At 37.8% G+C, this 21,393-nt stretch overlaps 1 protein-coding gene across 1 annotated transcript in view; it reads left to right on the plus strand.

The window, feature by feature from the left end:
- NRG3 (neuregulin 3) overlaps positions 1–21,393 on the plus strand; it is a 1,055,237-nt gene that overhangs the window by 592,502 nt on the left and 441,342 nt on the right. The gene's annotated exons all lie outside the window — the stretch shown is intronic.

The following is a 21,393-nucleotide window of genomic DNA, read 5'->3' on the forward strand; positions in this document are numbered from 1 at the left end:
TGTGTGTGTGTGTGTGTGTGTGTGTGTGTGTGTGTGTGTGTGTGTGTTGGGGGGGCATTTCTGGCATTGTAGTTTTCTCAATAGCAAGTAGACGTCACAGGTAAGAAGAATCCAGCATACATGGAAAGTTGCAAAATAATAACCAATAGGACTAAGGCAGAAAAATCTTTCAACTGAAACAGGTGTTTCAATTGCATCAACCTGCAGGTTGATTAAGGGAAGGAGCATTCAGTCTCAGGGGCTTCCAGAGCTGAGATGGGGCTCTTTAAACATGCATTTCACCCTCTTTGATACAGGCCTCTCAGCTGCCACACTGAAACTACCAAGGTTCTGCCATGTATGTGACCAAACCAAAAATTCAGTGCTTGGTTAAGGCTTAAGTCCAAGCTGTCACAAGAGTGGACCGTAACACTGGGCTCTGAGCAATCTGCAATGATGGCCCCATTTCACATGAGCAAAGCTTGGATGGTCTGCCCTCCTGTCCACACAGTGTCGACTGCCAGTTTCAGAGTGGCTGTGTTATTTAGGAGAAATTCTGTGATTGTCAGTAATATGGTGTAGCTATACTTTAGCGTTTGGCCTTCCCTTCTTATTTATAGTCTCGGTCAGATGTCAGCTCTTGACTTTTGAATGCAGGATCTCAGTGAGTGGAAGCGAAGTGTCCTCTTCACATCTCTCTTTGCCCAAAACACAGCTTTCTTGATGCCATGTACCTCCTCCCCTTTTACATCTTTTAGTATACTGTATGCTTCCTTATACTGTGCCTTATATTGGGAAGTGTTGGAGTTTTGCAATTATGAACTTGGACTCTGTTGTCACAAAGACTGGGATTGATCCTCTGTTTCACCACTACGGACTTACCTCTCTTACTGGTATACAATAATTCACCTCATCAGGTTGCTGTGAAGACTCAATCCTTTCTGTAAAATAAAGCATGATCAAAGTATTTAACACATAGTGAATTGTCAATAAATGTTAACTTTTATGATGTTTATTATTATTAGGACTCTGTGCAAGTCTGTGTACTTTTTTTTAAGAAACGTGCATTTCTATTTTTTTTCCAATTTCACTTTATTTTTTATACGGCAGGTTCTTATTAGTCATCCATTTTATACATATGAGTGTATATATGTCAAACCCAATCTCCAAGTTCATCACACCACCGCCCACCCCCACGCCACTTCCCCCCTTGCTGTCCATACGTTTGTTCTCTACATCTGTGTCTCTATTTCTGCCCTGCAAACCGGTTCATCTGTACGATTTTTCTAGGTTCCACATATATGCATTAATAGAAGATATTTGTTTTTCTCTTTCTGACTTACTTCAGTCTGTATGACAGTCTCTAGATACATCCACGTCTCTACAAATGACCTAATTTCATTCCTTTTTATTGCTGAGTAATATTCCATTGTATATATATACCACATTTTCTTTATCCATTTGTCTGTCAGTGGGCATTTAGGTTGCTTCCATGACCTGGCTATTGGAAAGAGTGCTGCAATGAACATTGGGTGCATGTATCTTTTTGAATTATGGTTTTCTCTGGGTATATGCCCAGTAGTGGGATTGCTGGGTCGTATGGTAGTTCTATTTTTAGTTTTTTAAGGACCCTCCATACTGTTCTCCATAGTGGCTCTATCAATTTACATTCCCACCAACAGAGCAGGAGGGTTCCCTTTTCTCCACATCCTCTCCCACATTTGTTGTTTGTAGATTTTCTGATGATGCCCATTCTAACTGGTGTGAGGTGATACCTCACTGTAGTTTTGAATTGCATTTCTCTAATAATCAGTGGTGTTGAGGAGCTATTCATGTGCTTCTTGGCCATATGTATGTCTTCTTTGGAGAAATGTCTATTTAGGTCTTCTGCCCATTTTTGGATTGGGTTGTTTGTTTTTTTAATATTGAGCTGCATGAGCTGTTTATATATTTTGGAGATTAATCCTTTGTCCGTTGATTCATTTGCAAATACATTCTCCCATTCTGAGGGTTGTCTTTCTGTCTTGTTTGTAGTTTCCTTTGCTTTGAAAAAGTTTTAAGTTTCATTAGATCCCATTTGTTTATTTTTGTTTTTATTTCCATTACTCTAGGAGGTGGATCAAAAAAGATCTTGCTATGATTTATGTCAAAGAGTGTTCTTCCTATGTTTTCCTCTAAGACTTTTATAGTGTCTGGCCTTACATTTAGGTCTCTAATCCATTTTGAGTTTATTTTTGTGTATGGTGGTAAGGAGTGTTCTAATTTCATTGTTTTACATGTAGCTGTCCAGTTTTCCCAGCACCACTTATTGAAGAGACTGTCTTTTCTCCATTGTATATCCTTGCCTCCTTTGTCATAGATGAGTTGACCATAGGTGCGAGGGTTTATCTCTGGGCTTTCTATCCCGTTCCATTGGTCTATATTTCTGATTTTGTGCCACTACCATATTGTCTTGATAACTGTAGCTTTGTAGTATACTCTGAAGGCAGGGAGTCTGATTCCTCCACTTACATTTTTTTCCCTCAAGACTGCTTTGGCTATTCGGGGTATTTTGTCTCTCCATACAAATTTTAAGATTTTTTGTTTTAGTTCTGTAAAAAATGCCATTGGTAGTTTGAAAGGGATTGCACTGAATCTGTAGATTGCTTTAGGTAGTATAGTCATTTTCACAATGTTGATTCCTCCAATCCAAGAACATGGTATATCTCTCCATCTGTTTGCATCATCTTTACTTTCTTTCATCAGTGTTTTATAGTTTTGAGCATACAGGTCTTTTGTCTTCCTAGGTAGGTTTATTCCTAGGTATTTTATTCTTTTTGTTGCAGTGGTAAAGGGGAGTGATTCTTTAATTTCTCTTTCAGATTTTTCATCATTAATGTATAGAAATGCAAGAGATTTCTGTGTATTAATTATTATCCTGTAACTTTACCAAATTCATTAATTAGCTCTAGTAGTTTTCTGGTGGCATCTTCGGATTCTCTATGAATCGTATCATGTCATCTGCAAACAGTGACAGTTTTACTACTTCTTTTCCAACTTGAATTCCTTTTATTTCTTTTTCTTCTCTGATTACTGTGGCTAGGACTTCCAAAACTATGTTGAATAATAGTGGCAAGAGTGGACATCCTTGTCTTCCTGATCTTAGAGGAAATGCTTTCAGTTTTTCACAATTGAGAATATGTTTGCTGTGGGTTTTTTGTATATGGCCTTTATTACGTTGAGGTAGGTTTCCTCTGTGCCCACTTTCTGGAGACTTTTTATCGTAAATGGGTGTTGAATTTTGTCAAGAGCTTTTTCTCCATCTATTGAGATTATCATATGGTTTTTATTCTTCAGTTTGTTAATATGGTGTATCACATTGATTTGTGTATACTGAAGAATCCTTGCATCCCTGGGATAAAACCCACTTGATCATGGTGTGTGATCCTTTTAATGTGTTGTTGGATTCTGTTTTCTAGTATTTTGTTGAGGATTTTTGCATCTATATTCATCAGTGATATTATTGGTCTGTAATTTTCTTTTGTTGTATTATCTTTGTCTGGTTTTGGTATCAGCTTGATGGTGGCCTCATAGAATGAGTTTGGGAGTGTTCCTTCCTCTTCAGTTTTTTGGAAGAGCTTGAGAAGGATGGGTGTTAGCTGTCCTCTAAATGTTTGATAGAATTCACCTGTGAAGCCATCTGGTCCTGGACTTTTGTTTGTTGGAAGATTTTTAATCACAGTTTCAATTTCATCACTTGTGATTGGTCTGTTCATGTTTTCTATTTCTTCCTGGTGCAGGCTTGGAAGGTTGTGCATTTCTAAGAATTTGTCCATTTGTTCCACGTTGTCCATTTTATCGGCATAGAGTTGCTTGTAGTAGTCTCTTAGGATGCTTTGTATTTCTGCAGTGTCTGTTGTAACTTCTCCTTTTTCATTTCTAATTTTATTGATTTGAGTCCTTTCCCTCTTTTTCTTGATGAGTCTGGCTAATGGTTTATCAATTTTGTTTATCTTGTCAAAGAACCAGCTTTTAGTTTTATTGATCTTTGCTGTTGTCTTCTTTGTTTCTATTTCATTTATTTCTGCTCTGATCTTTATAACTTCTTTCTTTCTGCTAACTTTGGGTTTCTTTGTTCTTCTTTCTCTAGTTCCTTTAGGTGTAAGGTTAGTTTGTTTATTTGAGATTTTTCTTGTTTCTTGAGGTAGGCTTGTATTGCTGTAAGCTTCCCTCTTAGAACTGCTTTTGCTGCATCCCACAGGTTTTGGATCTTCGTGTTTTTATTGTCATTTGTTTCTAGGTGGTTTTTGATTTCCTCTTTGATTTCTTCAGTGATCTCTTGGTTATTTAGTAATGTATTGTTTAGCCTCCATATGTTTGTGTTCTTTATGTTATTTTCCCTGTAATTTATTTCTAATCTCATAGCATTGTGGTCAGAAAAGATGATTGATATGATTTCAATTTTGTTAAATTTACTGATGCTTGATTTGTGACCCAAGATGTGATCTATTCTGTAGAATGTTTCATGTTCACTTGAGAAGAAAGTGTAATCTGCTGTTTTTGGATGGAATGTCCTATCAATATCGACTAAATCTATCTGATCTATTGTGTCATTTAAAGTTTGTGTTTCCTTATTAATTTTCTGTTTGCATGATTTGTCCATTGGTGTAAGTGAGCTGTTAAAATCCCCCACCATTACTGTGTTACTGTCAATTTCCTCTTTTATAGCTGTTAGCAGTTGCCTTATGTATTGAGGTGCTCCTATGTTGGGTGCATATATATTTATAATTGTTATATCTTCTTGGATTGATGCCTTGATCATTATGTAATGTCCTTCCTTGTCTCTTGTAACATTCTTTATTTTAAAGTCTGTTTTATCTGACATGAGTATTGTTACTCCAGCTTTCTTTTGATTTCCATTTTCATGGAACATCTTTTTCCATCCCCTCACTTTCAGTCTGAATGTGTCCCTAGGTCTGAAGTGGGTCTCTTGTAGACAGCATATATATGGGTCTTGTTTTTGTTTCCATTCAGCAAGCCTGTGTCTTTTGGGTGGAGCATTTAATCCATTCACGTTGAAGGTAATTATCGATATATATGTTCCTATTACCATTTTCTTAATTGTTATGGGTTTGTTTTTGTAGGTCCTTTTCTTCTTTTGTGTTTCCCACTTAGAGAAGTTCCTTTAACATTTGTTGTAGAGCTGGTTTGGTGGTGCTGAATTGTCTTAGCTTTTGCTTATCTGTAAAGCTTTTGATTTCTCCATTGAATCTGAATGAGATCCTTGCCAGGTAGAGTAATCTTGGTTGTAGCTTCTTCCCTTTCATCACTTTAAATATATCATGCCACTCCCTTCTGGCTTGTAGGGTTTCTGCTGAGAAGTCACATGTTAACCTTATGGGAGTTCCCTTGTTTGTTATTTGTCGCTTTTCCCTTGTTGCTTTCAATAATTTTTCTTTGTCTTTAATTTTTGTCATTTTGATTACTGTGTGTCTTGGCATGTTTCTGCTTGGGTTTATCCTGCCTGGGACTCTCTGTGCTTCCTGGACTTCAGTGGCTATTTCCTTTCCCATGTTAGGGAAATTTTTGACTATAATCTCTTCAAATATTTTCTCGAGTCCTTTCTCTCTCTCTTCTCCTTCTGGGACCCCTATAATGCAATTGTTGTTGCATTTAATTTTGTCCCAGAGGTTTCTTAGGCTGTCTGCATTTCTATTCATTCTTTTTTCTTTATTCTGTTCCATGGCAGTCAATTCCACCATTCTGTCTTCCAGGTCACTTTTCCATTCTTCTGTCTCAGTTATTCTGCTATTGATTCCTTCTAGTGTATTTTTCATTTCAGTTATTGTATTGTTCATCTCTGTTTGTTTGTTCTTTAATTCTTCTAGGTGTTTGTTCTTTGATTCTTCCAGGTCTTTGGTAAACATTTCTTGCATCTTCTTGATCTTTGCCTCCATTCTTTTTCCAAGGTAGTGGGTCATCTTCACCATCATTATTCTGAATTTTTTCTGGAAGTTTGCCTATCTCCACTTCATTTAGTTGTTTTTCTGGGGTTTTATCTTGTTCCTTCATCTGGTATAAAGTCCTCTGCCTTTTCATTTTGTCTGTCTTTCTGTGAATGTGTTTTTCCTTCCAGAACCTCCAGAATTGTAGTTCTTTTTGCTTCTGCTGTCTGCCCTCTCAAGTCTGTTTACTTTTCTTCCCCAGAGAAGCTACTCCTCCTGTGTTTACTACCATCAATTATATTTTTGCCCTACGCAATCTCCTGACTTGCCTCTAATGTAGATTTTTTCTCTCTTTTTCATCTCTCACATCCAAGTCTATCAATTTTATTCCCAAATATTGTACTCCTGAGTGTTTCTCTCCTTACTGCACTGTGTTTTTTTGGCAAGTAATTTAACTGTGCTTTTTACCAATATGTAACGTGGCCTCCCTGGGATGCTGTGATGAACAAACTACATCACAGATTTAAAATGTACTAAGTGCTCTTTGGTTAAATGAATGACAACCTTATTTTACAAGATAATGTAGACTTAAATGATTGAAAACATTCACTTCTAGAAATACTGTGTACTAATCTTTATTTTCCTCTTGGCTTATAGTGCTGAAGTTGTTTTATTCCATGGAAACGAAAAAATAATTACCATAGATGAATGCAAATGCTCTGAAAAGATTAGTTATTCAGTATTGATTATTACTCTATCAGGAGCTAATTAATATTGGCGTTATCCCTAATTGGCTGCTGTGTTCTGTTGTTTACCGAGATGGGTATCACCATTTCCACTCTTGGCAGTCAACTCGCTGTTGTGTTTCTATCCTTTTATCCCTGAAATCTTTGATGTGATTACTCCCAGGAGATGAACTCAAAAACACAACAAAAGATGAATAAATAAAATTTAGGCATCCCTTCAATGCAGTGGTTTCCTCTCCATTTCTAAAGTAAAAAACATAAAAAATAGGAAATATTTAGAGACTGTATGGAAAGAATCAGAAGTACCCTCTTGGCAAAGAATCCACATGCAAAATTCTGCAAAAGGGTTTGTCAAATATTTATTAGTATATAACTCCTGTAGTTCTTAAATTATTGTTTTTAATTGTCACTGAGCCTTTATGAGAATTAATCTTGCTTAGAAGGAAGGCAGCCACACTGAGCCCAGCCTTGCCATCCTGGGCCAAGGTTCTTATTCCTGAATAGACTGATGCCAGCACTGGTCCTATAGTATAGTTCTGAATTTCCTGTGTATGTTCATTGTTCCAACTGTGTTCTGTTATTAAAAGAAGATGCTCAGTTTTGTTTCTTTTTATGGCTGAGTAATGTTCCATTGTATATATGTGCTATATATTTTTTATCCATACATCTGTCAATGGACATTTAGGTTGGTTCCGTGTCCTGGCTATTGTAAATAATGCTGCAGTGAACATTGTGGTACACGTCTCTTTTTGAATTATGGTTTTCTCAGGGTACATGCCCAGTAGTGGGATTGATGGGTTGTATGGTAGTTCTATTTTAAGTTTTTTAAGGAACCTCCATACTGTTTTCCATAGTGGTTGTATTAATTTACATTCCCCCTAACAGTGCAGGAGGGTTCCCTGTTCACCACACCCTTTCCAGCATTTATTGTTTCTAGATTTTTTGATAATGGCCATTCTGACCGTCATGAGGTGATACCTCATTGTAGTTCTGATTTGCATTTCTCTGATAATTAGTGATGTTGAGCATCTTTTCATTTGCCTCTTGACCATCTGTATGTCTTCCTTGGTGAAATGTCTATTTAGGTCTTCCACCCATTTTTTAACTGGATTGTTTGTTTTTTTTAATACTGAGCTCCATGAGCTGTTTGTATATTTTAGAGATTAATCCTCTGTTATTTCATTTGCAGATATTTTCTCCCATTCTGAGCGTTGTCTTTTTGTCTCGTTTATGGCTTCCTTTGCTGTGCAAAAGCTCTTAAGTTTAATTAAGTCCCATTTGTTTATTTTTGTTTTTATTTCTGTTACTCTAGGAGGTGGGTCAAAAAAGATCTTGCTGTGGTTTATGTCACAGAGTGTTTTTCCTATGTTTTCCTCTTTTATAGTGTCTGGTCTTATGTTTACGTCTTTAATCCATTTGGAGTTTATTTTTGTGTATGGTGTTAGGTAGTGTTCTAATTGGATGGACCTAGAGTCTGTCATACAGAGTGAAGTAAGTCAGAAAGAGAAAAACAAATACTGTATGCTAATGCATATATATGGAATCTGAAAAAAAATGGTACTGATGAATCTAGTTGCAGGGCAGGAATAAAGAGGTAGAGACAGAGAATGGACTTGAGAACATGGGGTGGGAAGGTGAAGTGAGAGTAACATCGACATATGTACGCTAGCGAATGTAAAATAGTTGGCTGATGGGAAGCAGCAATATAGCACAGGGAGATCAGCTCAGTGCTTTGCGAAGACCTAGAGGGGTGAGATAGGGAGGATGGGAGGGAGACTCAAGAGGGAGGGGATATGGGGACATGTGTATGCATGTGGCTGATTTGCTTTGTTGTGCAACAGAAACTGACACAGTATTGTGAAGCAATTATACTCCAATAAAGAGCTATTAAAATAAAAGTAGTTGCTACTTCTTCTTTTCCCATCTATTAACATTTAGCTGAAATTATGAGGATCTTGCTGTCATAGCATCGAGAGTTTGGAGGCTCGGATTTCTAGTCCTGGTACTAACCATCAAGCTGGGGAACCTGGGAGAAATGAGGTGCAGAGAAATAGTCTTGTTCAGAGTTATCCAAAATGTGGTCCTCATACAGGCAGTCCCCATGGCACCAGGGAGCTTGGTAGAAATGCATGTTCCTAGGCTGTTCCTAGACCAACTAAACCAGAGTCTCTGGGGGTAGAGTGCAGCCCTCTTAGTGATTCAGGGAAGCACAGGGCTAGTGCCTAGACAATAAGGTTTTGTAAACCTTCCTAAGGATGCACGCATGAGGGAAAGTGGGTAATGGGTAGGGAATGGTAGCACATAATGAGGAACCCATAGTATTCGGATGTGGGGGCAAGTGTGAGAGACTCATAAATCCAGAGTCCAGGTTACCCTAAAATAAGCCCTAGAGGGAGCAGACCTTGCTATAAACAAGCATCGACTTCACCAGCCAGCACAGGTCCTAACAGCTGCAGATGTGGGGTGATTTTTTTTTTTTTAATGAATTAACAAGTTCGGGTAAATTCCAAAATTCAAAGTTTCTGTCCCGGAAAGGCAGGGCAGAAGGGCCCTGAAACATGAAAGTAAGCTGGTATGGGGGATTTCTAGGAATATATTCTCTCCCTATCTGGGGGTTTAGAACCTGGCTCAGAGGCCAGCCTGGGCTTTACTAGAGAACTGGACTTCACAGTTGAAAGAGGCTAACAGCAAGATGTGCTTCCTGCGAAACATCCATGATGAGCTTACAGAGTCAGGTCATAGTGGCAGGACAGCAGTGAGTGGGTCTCCCAGACAGAGGGCAGCTCTTCGCTCTGCCCCGTAAAGGATGCAGTGACTTCTGACTCCAAGCTCTCAAGGCAGCTTACTGGTTAGTGGTCTCAAACTCCATGGACCTTTGTAAAACGGAGCCAACAATCTCTGCCCCTCAAGTGAGAGTCTTTGTGAGTATTCTTAAAGCTGATGGTAATAATGTGTAAAGTGAGGGATAGTGGAAGTAGATGATTCTCTTTTTAATGTAGATGACTTCCCAGACAATTGCAATGTAGCTGCAGCTTTTTACAAAAAAAAAAAAAAAAAAAAATCAGACCCCATTCCCTTTTTAAAGAGTTTTCCTTCCTTGTTACTAATGGGCATTTCCTAGAATCTTGGGTTGTAAAGTATGGACAGCACTAATTCCTCAGGATCAGTTTATGGCAAGTAATCTCTGGTTACCCCAGTACCTGAACAGCCTGGTGGATTTGCATATTGGGTGCACTGCGCTCAATTTGCCTGTTAGTGTTTAGGCACAAGCAGTGCTCAGGAATTTAGAGACAGGACCAAATTCTGCCTTTTAACTCCCATGAGTATTTCTAAGAAAATTTAAAAAATACTGTATGCATTGGATTTTAATTTGCTTTTCACATGTGAAGACGATCTGTAAATGTAATTATAAACTTCTGATCTCCAGCATCTAGCAAAGGTTTTTATTTTCCTTGTATTTCAATCTGTGAGCATACACGTTAGTCATTTATAATGGCTTTATGGTCCACAAAATACAACATAGTGATTTGAAACAGAGTCACATGCTTGCCGGTTTCCACCTGGATTGACACTTTGGATCTTGGATACAGTCTGGTTGTTTAGTAAATGGTTCACTTGCTTGTTTTTCCTTCCAGCTTTCAAAAGCAAGCCGTGTAGCGTAGTGGGTAAGAATTGAATTTCAGAGTCGAGCTAAGATGTTTCTGACGCCAGGCATTGCCACCGTTTGGCTTTGTCCTCTTGGACAAACTTTCAACTTCTTTGAGCCTTAGTTTTGTTATGTGGAAAACGACAATTACAATAGTTCTATCTCAGGGTTGTTTTGAAGATTAAATGAGATGATATATGTAAAGAATTTAGCCCAGTGTGTAGCACCCATCAACACTTAATAACTGTTAACTTTTGTTATAATTGCTGCTATTATTACTTTTTAAATTATAGCTGTTTATAATGATTATTATAGTTATTATGTTTAAATTCTTGTATTCGTATCCCTTAAATTCGTCACCCTTGGTGTTACTATCGTATGCTGACTCCCAGTTTTCCCTTGATCTGATTTTCCTTGCTTCTAGTCACAAGAGTCCCCACTCCAGAGGATCTAGGACCTCATTTGTCAGTGGTTTCCTTGTGACATTTCCTTATGCCAAGCCAGATTTTTAATATGAAGGTCTTGTCATGAGAGCTGCATTCCTAGTAGAACCACAGTGTTGGTCTGATATAGAGTTGGATTAGAGCTCTTTTCGGGTACTTCCAGATTTGGGATTCCCAGACTCTAAGCTCTCTAAGGAGTGTCTTGTCCTGGATTTTGTATCCAGGTGTGATGTATGTGACTGTGCCAGGTTTTCCCAGAATACCTTCTGCTACAGGCCTAAACTTCATTTAGCCTTATTCATCTAAAAAAATAGAAAATAATATCAGTTTACATATGCAAAAAATGGGAGTGGTACCGTTGAAATGATATGCTGCAGTACAAATAACATAATGTGGTTACAGCGTCTTTCACAATTCATCTTGCATCTTGTATCTAACAAGCATAGGCGGGTTGTCTCTTGAATGCTATTGTGGTGCTTGTTCCTTAAGACCCCAGCATAGCACCTGGAAGAATTTGACTCCACCGCGTCCCCATATATAACCCTGCTCTATCCAAATGGCCTAAAAGCCTCTATCGCCTTAATTGAATCCAAAGATGAGCTAATTTTTAGATAAACACGAATAAGTATACATCTTAAATGAATTGCCTGTTTATAAAACACCCTTATACAAATTGATAACGATGTATGTTTGAATAATTCAAGAAACAGGATGTCAATAGCTTTTAGCATCAGGTACCAAGAGCTGTGCTTTTGAATATTAATTTGACTAATTTGGGATATTAGGCCATTTAGTATGGTAAGCACATAAACACAGAGTAGTAGGATCCTTGAAGGGTAATCTAATCAGAAACAGGGGCGTCTAGCATTTCTTTAAAATGTAACAATTATCTGAAAGTCTCATAAGGAATGTTCTGCAGCTGAGGAAGAACAAGATACCCCAAGTAAAATGTAAATGAACATAAAGTGATTTAGTGGGACTAATTCTGGGAAGCATCAGTACCAGTATGCTTCGTTTGTTTTGTATTTTCTTCCCATTTATTCTTATAGTCTGAGTGGTTTTATTAAAAAATAATTTTGTAAGTCAGTGTAAAACCCAGGAGTTTAATCTTCCTTTAAACATGTAAATGCATTTAAGGTGAACACGTCAGAAAGTGGAATTGTGGATTTAGAGTTTTCAATGACTAAGTTATGACCACATTGCATAGAGTGTGTGTGTCTAGTACATGCCTTCCATCATTTGTCTGTTTTAATTTTCAAAATTAACATGGGTGGTACTATCATTGTTTCCTTCTTATGGATAAATAAATGGGGGAGCAGAGACCCAAAGTAACTTTCCCAAAGTCACACAGCAACTAATGAGTGGAGCTGGCATGTAAAGGCAAACCTCCGACATCACAAGCCATGTTTTGTGCACCACCAGCTGAATCAATTTTTCAACCCTGAGGAGAGACATTCATACATGGTTACAAAATAGTTAATGGTGAATACATTTCAGACTTCAGAATCCAGGTTAAGCATGTCAAAAGACCATTACTAATTTAACTGTTCATGTAAATAATTATTTAGGCTTAATACCCAGGTGTGGTTATTTGAAATTGGACAAGACTACAGTTTTTATAAACCATTTATTCCAAAAAGAAAAGGCATTCACTTTTATCTTAGTGATTCATCTACTTGTGTTTGTTGTAAGAAAAGAGGAACAGACAAAATATAGAGCCAAAGCAATATCATTTCCTATCACATTCCCCGGGGTGTCTCATGAAAATCTTGCACACTGAATGTCAAAGTCCAATTTGTGGAGGCCAGAATGACATTTTAGTATATTATAGGTTGTGGTCAATATATGGATTGCAGCCTCCTTAGGCTCACAATAATTAGGGACTATCACATGGATTCAGTATTTGTTTAGCAGATAATTCTCAAGACTTTCATGTATGATAATGAAGGCCTAGCTATTGTACTGTGAATCAAACCTATTTCAAGTCTAGTGAAAATAATAAAATTTAATTAACATGGTACGAATTCATTTAAATTTATGTGAGGAGAATCAGGGACATAATTATGAGCCTATTTTTTTTTTTTTTAACAGGATGAGGTTGGCCATTTGATAATTTGAGCCCAAGGTAGGTAAGGGTTATTTAGAAGTTATCAAAGTGTGAGAAAACATAAATCATACTGGAGAAGAACTTCAAATTCTTAACCACTTTATATATGATGGATGTGATATACATGCAATCTTATTTAATCTTCACAACCACCCTCCAACCAAAATGCTGTTATTTCCAAATGTGGAAAAGGAGACCTACAGAGGACTTGTAACTTGCTAAAGTCTATACAAATAGTAGGACTAATCTCAGCATGAGACCTCCCAAACTCCAAATAAGAGTTAAGCACAAAATAAATTACCTTTGATTAAACCTGGGAAACATTGGGGAAAACCCTTACTCTTTTATCACATAGCTCACAGAAAATTAATTTTTTTTTAATCTTAAATTATGATGTGTATAAAATGGTAGCTCTGGGCTTCCCTGGTGGCGCAGTGGTTGAGAGTCCGCCTGCCGATGCAGGGGACATGGGTTCGTGCCCCAGTCCGGGAAGATCCCACATGCGGCGGAGCGGCTGGGCCCGTGAGCCATGGCCGCTGAGCCTGCGCGTCCGGAGCTTGTGCTCCTCAACGGGAGAGGCCACAACAGTGAGAAGCCCGCATACCATAAATAAAATAAAATAAAGTAAAATAAAATAAAATAAAATGAAATGGTAGCTCTATCCTTAGTTTGATTAGATATAATATCTTTTGAGGGATTTCTTTCCAAAAAGTGTCTCACGGAAGTGGGGTTTACTTTCACGGTTGTACGTAAAACTGGCCTTCAAACAGAAGGCTGCCTCCTTTGCTCGGAGGTTCACTACAACTTGAGGGCTGTGAAGCCAACACCAGGAATGGCATGATCAGCTGTGTCTTGGGTGGAGAATTACATAAAACCTCAGGAATTAATGATTTTGTGCCATATTCTGTATTTCTTTCTTTCTTTCTTTCTTTTTTTTCCCATGGAGAACTTCATACTACAGAGTTTCAAATATTTAGGAAATAGTTTGGATTGAACCCTCCATGCCATTACCCTTGTCTTGAATTGTGAATTTTTAGTGTTGAACTCTTCTGTGTCCAAGTACCTAATATATAGATGGGCCTACTCATTGATAAATGTACTATTATTTACACATATCAAGTGCTCAGTGAAGAGCTCTTAAATTATTTCAGTTTTCATTCACATTACATTAGTTGCAAGCCCCATTTACAGATGAGATAACTGAGGTTTAGAAAAGCTCACTAGCTTTCCCACGTTCACCCAACTAGTGTGATTCAGATTGGATTTGAATGCAGATTGAGTTAACTCAGAAACTGGTGTCTAACTGTTTAATTACCATAGTTCTCTACATACTCCCACATGGTGTATTTACATGTTCTTACAGATAGGAAAATATCTCTAAGAAAATGGTCTAAACATTTATACCAGGGAACATTTAGTGTAACTTTAATTTAGGTCCAGTTAGTATTTCTGTTGGTAGTTTTCTGAAATAACCTTCCCTGTGCCCAGCTTTGCTTTGGCAGCAAACTCAGGAGGGCACGGCCCGTGTGGCTGGAGCTCATGGAATCAGAGACTGGGTCATGGGAGGATGGGCACAGGTTGAGGCATTAAAGTCACTGTTAGAAGTGAAGCAATAATCTAAGCCAAATAGTCTCAGGAGAGCCTCAGGCTAAACTATTGTAACAAATAGACTGGAGACCAGATTCATCAAGCAAAGAGTAAGGTTGAAGTTGATTGTGCCAGTGTCCATTTAGAGAACCTGGATCTTCATCTGAGACACATAGAGCAAACAGTGAAGGCAAATCACATTTATTGGGTACCTGATATGTGCCAGATGCTATTCCGGTCAATTCATTTGCACCATTTTATTCAATTCTTACCAAATCCCAGTGGCACAAGTATTATTTTCCCATTTCAAGGTGAAGATGCTAGGGATCCAGAAAGGTTTTTACAAAGGTGCTACAGCTTCTGAGAGACCTAGAATTTAAATCTTTCTCTCTCTGAGTCTTTACATAATCCAGTGCTGTCTCCCTAGAGATTGCTAACTAAAGGAAATGCAGCCTCATGTCTGGTAAGATAGAAAAATTGAGGTACAGAGTTGAGTAACTCATCTGGGGTCAGAAAACAAGTAACGGAACCCCATTTTACACCCAGTCCTTCTGATTTCAAAACTCTATCGGACCATTTCCATCTCTCTATTAACGCTCATGAAAAGAAAATAATTGTTAATTCTCATGAAAAGAAAATCATCACTTTACCAAACTTCCCTACCACCTACCACCCTACTTCTTTGCCCCTATTTGCTGCAAAACTCTTCAAAGATGGGTCTACACTCAGGCAGTCAATTCCTCTACTTCCATTCTTTCTTCCATAACTTTCTCCAAACTGCCTTTCGCCTCACACTGGTCCTTTCCCAGTCCTCAGTGATCTGTCAGCAAGGTCACCATGCTCTGTGGAGTGTAAACTTTCTGAACTTAGACCCCACTGTCTTGCACACGCTGGATTTTCTCCTACCTCACTGGTCACTCACTCTCACTTCCCTCCAAGCTCTGAACATGGGAGCATCTCAATCCTTGATGCTTCTGTCTGTCTGTCTGTTCCTCTCTCTCCTCATGACTGGTGAATCTATCCCAGTGTCACGGCTTTAAGTACCACTTAAATTTTGACAACTTCCACAATGGCAGCTTCAGCCCAGACCTCCTTTCCAAACTCAAGACTTGTATTTCCAAGTGTCTGCTTTATATCTCTGTTCGGATTTCTAAAAGATACTTCACACTCAACCCTTTCATCGCTTCATCCCTGTTCCTCTCAAAACCTTCTTAACCAGCTACCTTTCCAATCTCAGAATCTACCCATGTCTCATTATTGCTACTACTATTATACTTAACTACGCCACTAGCATTTCTTGCCTGGAGTATTTTTATAATAAATAATAAAACAAATATTTAACAGTTTTCCCACTTCTAACTTTATTCATCTATAGTCTGTTTTCAGTATGGCAGCCAGAGTGACTAAAACATGTTAGATCATATTATTCTTATGCATAAAATCCAGCTCACCATTTCATCCAGAGAAAAAGTGTTTATTACCTCTTATCTCCTCTTGCTTTCTCTACTCCACTCATACCATTTCACTCCAACTGTGGACTTTAGAATTACCCCCTGATCGTATTGCTCTTTCCTCAGATGTTAGCATTACTAACTGCCTCATCCATTTCAAGTATTTGGTCATAGTTTACACTCTCAGTGATTCCTACTCCAACGAGTTTATTTAACACTGCAGTTTGCCTGCCACCTCACTCAGTGCTCCTGATGCCCTATTCTCAATTTAAAAAAAAATTGTCATAGGATGTATTACCGTCTCACACACTAGAAAATTTACTTATTTAGCATGATTAGTGTTTATTGTATGACTTTCTCCACTAGAATATAATATCAGAGATTTGATCCTTTTCTCGCTGGTATACTCCCAGCACCTAGAATAGTGACTGAGACATAGTAGTTTCTGAAAATACTTGTTGAATGAGTGAATGAAAAGAAGTATAGAGCAGACCTTTTGTACCTGTTTTAAATTTGCAGAAATTTAGGGTTCTCTGAAGTATTGAAGGGTGCAATCATTTTCCCCTATTGTTTTCAGATACAGTCTCAGCTATCTAACTAGACTCTCGTTTCCAACCTGTTAGTCATAGGTTTATGCAAATTTATGTCAGGCTGCATATAAACTACCAGGTAGTTCAATGGTATTGATCTTTGTTACTGTTTAGTGAGGCTGGTCTGTTATCAACTCCAGGCAAGGTCCTGAATCAGCTTTTGCTTGTGTGCCCCTGGCTTGTAAATAAATGGAAGAATGGCTTTTGGCTTTGCTTCTGAAAACTCAGGAGCCTTTTTCTTTCCCTTAAATGTCATCAGATGCCTATCTACACTCTCTTTGCTTTGGTTTAGAAAATAGAAGGGATTTAAAATCATTGAGATCTCAGAATCAAAATAATTCTTAAGCCTTTTCTTCAGGTTTACTCTAATTGCCCTGAAATTAATCTCTTATTATGGCAGCAAAGCCTAGCCCTTCTAGGATTCTTTGAACACTGGATCTCAATATTTGATCTTCATGGACAGTGAATCTATCTGTCACACTCAGTTGTCCTTTCACTCTTTGAACCAACTGACATTTACACATATCAAACTCCATTTGTCCATCACTTTTAAAACCCTCTGTAATTTCCAGTTGCTCTCATGGAGCTGAGTTTGAAGGTTGACATGGATCACCCATTCTTTCCAGAATGACAAATAGCTTTACAAGGTGATCCTTACATTTTATCTTAATTTCTTGGCAAACTTTGATTTAATTTTCTGCTAAATGGTTTCAGTCTCATGCAGAACCAAAGTGAACTAAGTAAACCATCTCTGAAATATTCCCTGTCTTGTCAGGATAATTCTTTCTTCCATTTAAATGAAAATTCAGTAACACTTAGTGGTGATTTTTTAAAAATCATCAACATAATTACTCCTGTCTTTGTGAACCTCTGAGAAACCTTAAGGTTGAATTTCCCACTAGGCTCAGAATAGTTAGAAAAACTTATTTCTTCAAGACAGATTGGATAGAAACCTAATATAGGCTGAAAGCATCTTGGAGCTAGAAATAGTCTTAGATATTATCAATCCCAATCATGACGGAGTTTGCAGTTAAAGAGATTGAGGCCCAGAAATGGAAGATGAATGTGTGAATTCACATTCTGTCATACTGGTCAGATGAACTACTAACCTTGGTCTTTTGATTTAGTCCAGTAAGCTCTGAAATTATATGCAAACATTGGTGAGCATTTACAGAAGAATATTTCTTTGAAGATAGTGTCCATTGCAATTTATCAAAAAAGTCAGTGATCTCCCAGAAGTTAAGCACCGGGATCCTCCTTGGCACTCCACAGGTGCAGTTGATCCCTTTTATGCATTTAATCCCAGGATCCATGTAAAAGTAAATTGAACTTTGTACTTAGTTTTAGACTATAATAACTCTTTCCCCCCCAAAAGCATTTGTGGATTAATTTGGTGTCATCCCAGGGCATTGGATTGCTGTGACTTCAGCGTTTCCTGAGCCCAAGTATAGTCCTTGGAATAAAATGCTAAATGTATTTCCGGGTGCCTCTGTGGAACATGAGAAAGTACCTAAAGTTATCTCTAAAGAGAGAAGAGAATTAGTTTTATATCTTCTTCTGACTTCTACCTCTTCTCTGCACAATTTACGAGTAGTAAAATGAGAGCAAAGACACAAACAAGGAAGAAAATCCAAATACAGTCTCTCTTTGTAAAACTTGTATTATGGGACTTTGAAATAATAGGACAAGTAATAAAATATAATTTTCTTCCACTGTGTTTGTATTTGTGTGTATGTGTGCAAGAGAATCAGTAACGTTAAAGGACTTTTATTTTTTTTCCATAACATATCGGAAAACTGGCTTTTCTAAAAAAATGTGTCATCCAGTATGCAAAGATGAGCTCTATGGAAAAAGCATTGATATCTCCACTTTGTCACTAAATCCATCACCCCAGGCATGCCGCTCCTTTCTAAGCTCTGTTTCCATCTGTAAAAGAAGGAATTGAACTAGTTTGTTAAGCCACCTTGTTAATAATCAGTGTCTCTGTGATGCTTGCTATTAAACTCAAACTGCATGTTCCCCCCCACCATTTTCTGAAATGGAATTTTTATGAATGGTTTCTCAAGTGCTTCAAAATAACATACTCATCTGAGATCTTGGCAACTAAGAATTGGCTGTTATAAGCATATCAGACACAGAGATAGGCTAATCCCTGTTCTTTCTTAATCTGAGTATTGAACAATTATAGAGCCAAGGCCATTCCTCCTGTGGTCCCTGAATTGACTCCCTCAGAGTCATGATACATCACGGAGGGCTGGGTTTTTCCTCCTGGGACACTGCCAAGACTTGATTTTAATCTTAGGAGCATTTTGTCATACTTGATCCTTTTCTGTCTCACATCCCTTTCCCCTCTGTTTCTCTTCTGCTCTTCTCTCCCATGATTTCTTCCCTTCCATTTGACCAACTCGGTCTCATATTTCAAAAGGTAATGTCACATCAGCCATAAAAAGAAACGAAATTGAGTTATTTGTAGTGAGGTGGATGGACCTAGAGTCTGTCGTACAGAGTGAAGTAAGTCAGAAAGAGAAAAACAAATACCGTATGCTAACACATCTATATGGAATCTAAGAAAAAAAAAAAAGGTCATGAGGAACCTAGGGGCAAGACGGGAATAAAGACACAGACCTACTAGAGAATGGACTTGAGGATATGGGGAGGGGCAAGGGTAAGCTGGGACAAAGTGAGAGAGCGGCATGGACATATATACACTACGAAACGTAAAATAGATAGCTAGTGGGAAGTAGCCGCATAGCACAGGGAGATCAGCTCGGTGCTTTGTGACCACCTGGAGGGGTGGGATAGGGAGGGTGGGAGGGAGACGCAAGAGGGAAGAGATATGGGAACATATGTACATGTATAACTGATTCGCTGTGTTATAAAGCAGAAACTAACACACCATTGTAAAACAATTATACTCCAATAAAGATGTTAAAAAAAAAAAAAAGATAATGTCAGAAGAAACAGAGATCTGTGTTGCCCTCCAGGTGCCACTGAGAGTACTCTGGGAAAGTTGACCATGTCCTTGGGTCAATCAAAGCTGTGTGGAACATGCATTTTACACAACTTGAGGGGCCTTTGCAAGATTACAAATTCAAAACATATGAAGGAGCCCCAGGCAATGGGGGCCTTTAAGCTCTGACCACCTCTGGCCAGCTGTGTTTACCTTTGTCTGTCCCAGTGTTTCAGCTCAGAGAAGAAAATGCGAAGTGCTTGGGTTCTGCCACTTCCCCTTGGAGGGATACGAGAATAAAAACATTCTCAGTGAGTTTTGCCTAAAGAATGCAGGACTATTTTGAAGGCTCCAGAGGACAATTGATAAGATTTTATTTTCCTTCTTTGTTAGAATTTGTATTTATTGGATTTCATAAAGGAATTAAGAGCTGCTTAAAATACAGACTCAGATGTAGTCTCCCTAACAAGATGCCCTCATGAACAAAATGTTGCCATTAGAGTTATGCATATAATTTTTGTACTATATTCAGAATAATTCTGAGACAAGAAGAAAATGTTGTTTTAAGAGGGCGATTGATTCATTCAAACAGTTTTAGGCTTACAGAGTGGTAGTTAGTGATAAAATTTGGAGAAGAATTAAAGGTGAAAGAAAAAGTAATTGGCCTCCAGTAAACACCACTGTCAGTACATGGCAAGGAGACAAGGTCAGCATTCATATTTCATAAACCTGGTAATAGCACCACTAACCTGCACAGCTGCTTTGGATGTGAGATGATATTCTATTTCTGAAAGACTCAGCTTTTCTTTATGTAAGGTATCCTTCCCTTCCCATTTAAAATTTATTTGTATTCATCATGAAAAAAAAAGAAATAAAGAATGACAAAACTATTGCCCATATTTCCAGCAATTGGCACAAATGTTTATTTTCTTCCAGTCTTTATTATCTTTTTGATATTTATTTAACATATTTGAGAGCATACTCTCCATATATTTTTATCCTGTTTTATTCTCTTTACATATTCCCATGTGGACATAACCTCCTTGTAAATAAGCTGTTTTGCAGATTTTTATGTTAAATACCAAACAAAGTTTACTTAACCTTCCCACCAATGATTGGCTATTCAGGTTAATTCCAATTTTTTTCCTTTAAACATACACTGCAATGAATATTTTGTGCATAAACTGTTGCTCTATTTCAGGTTATCTTCTTAGGATAGATTCCCAAAAGCAGAATTACAGACTCCAATGGTTTGAATCTTTTTTTGTCTTTGTTGCTTTGTGTTTTTAAGGCTTTTTTAGTACAGGGTGCCAAATAGCATATCAAATGGGATGCATTAATTTTCACATACAAAATCTAAATTTATGAAACAGTCTGTTAAATTAACTTTGGCATTTTTTTCTCAGGCTCTAGCTAAAGGTTGCTGTCTCTCTCAGATATAGGACCAGCCAGCAGATTGGGGCTGATCACCAGTCACTGGGTAAAACTACTGGGTTTCTCCTAATTCTGTGGAAGGAATATCGCATCCAATGTACTGAGTATTATGTGGGACAAATAATTAACATCAAATGCAAGGTAGACATACCCATTTTTCCTATCAGACCATGCGTATCATTTTGGGGTAATCGTGTTTTTCTTCCTAATTCTTTAAAAGCAAAATGGACACACAAACAAATACCAACAAAATAACAGTCTTTTATAAGAGCTTAGTATTTCTCTATGATTACATTTTGGTGTGGTGCATACACTTGAACAGAATGAGTTTAAAATTTTTCATTTTTAAGGTGAAATGAATCAGTGATTCTTTTTCTCACTTTGTGTTGATTTTTCTTTTTGGTTGTTCAGCACTCATGAGACTTGAGAAAAAGAGAAAACATCTTCTTTCACTGCACCTTTGGTATGAACTCATGGGCAGGAACAGTATGTGAAAGTTAGAGGAGGCATGTTTTAGTTCAAAATAAACACTGTCT

The sequence above is a fragment of the Monodon monoceros genome, unplaced genomic scaffold, assembly GCF_005190385.1.
Source record: "Monodon monoceros isolate NGI ecotype Baffin Bay Population unplaced genomic scaffold, NGI_Narwhal_1 Super_Scaffold_4, whole genome shotgun sequence".
Classification (NCBI taxonomy): domain Eukaryota; kingdom Metazoa; phylum Chordata; class Mammalia; order Artiodactyla; family Monodontidae; genus Monodon; species Monodon monoceros.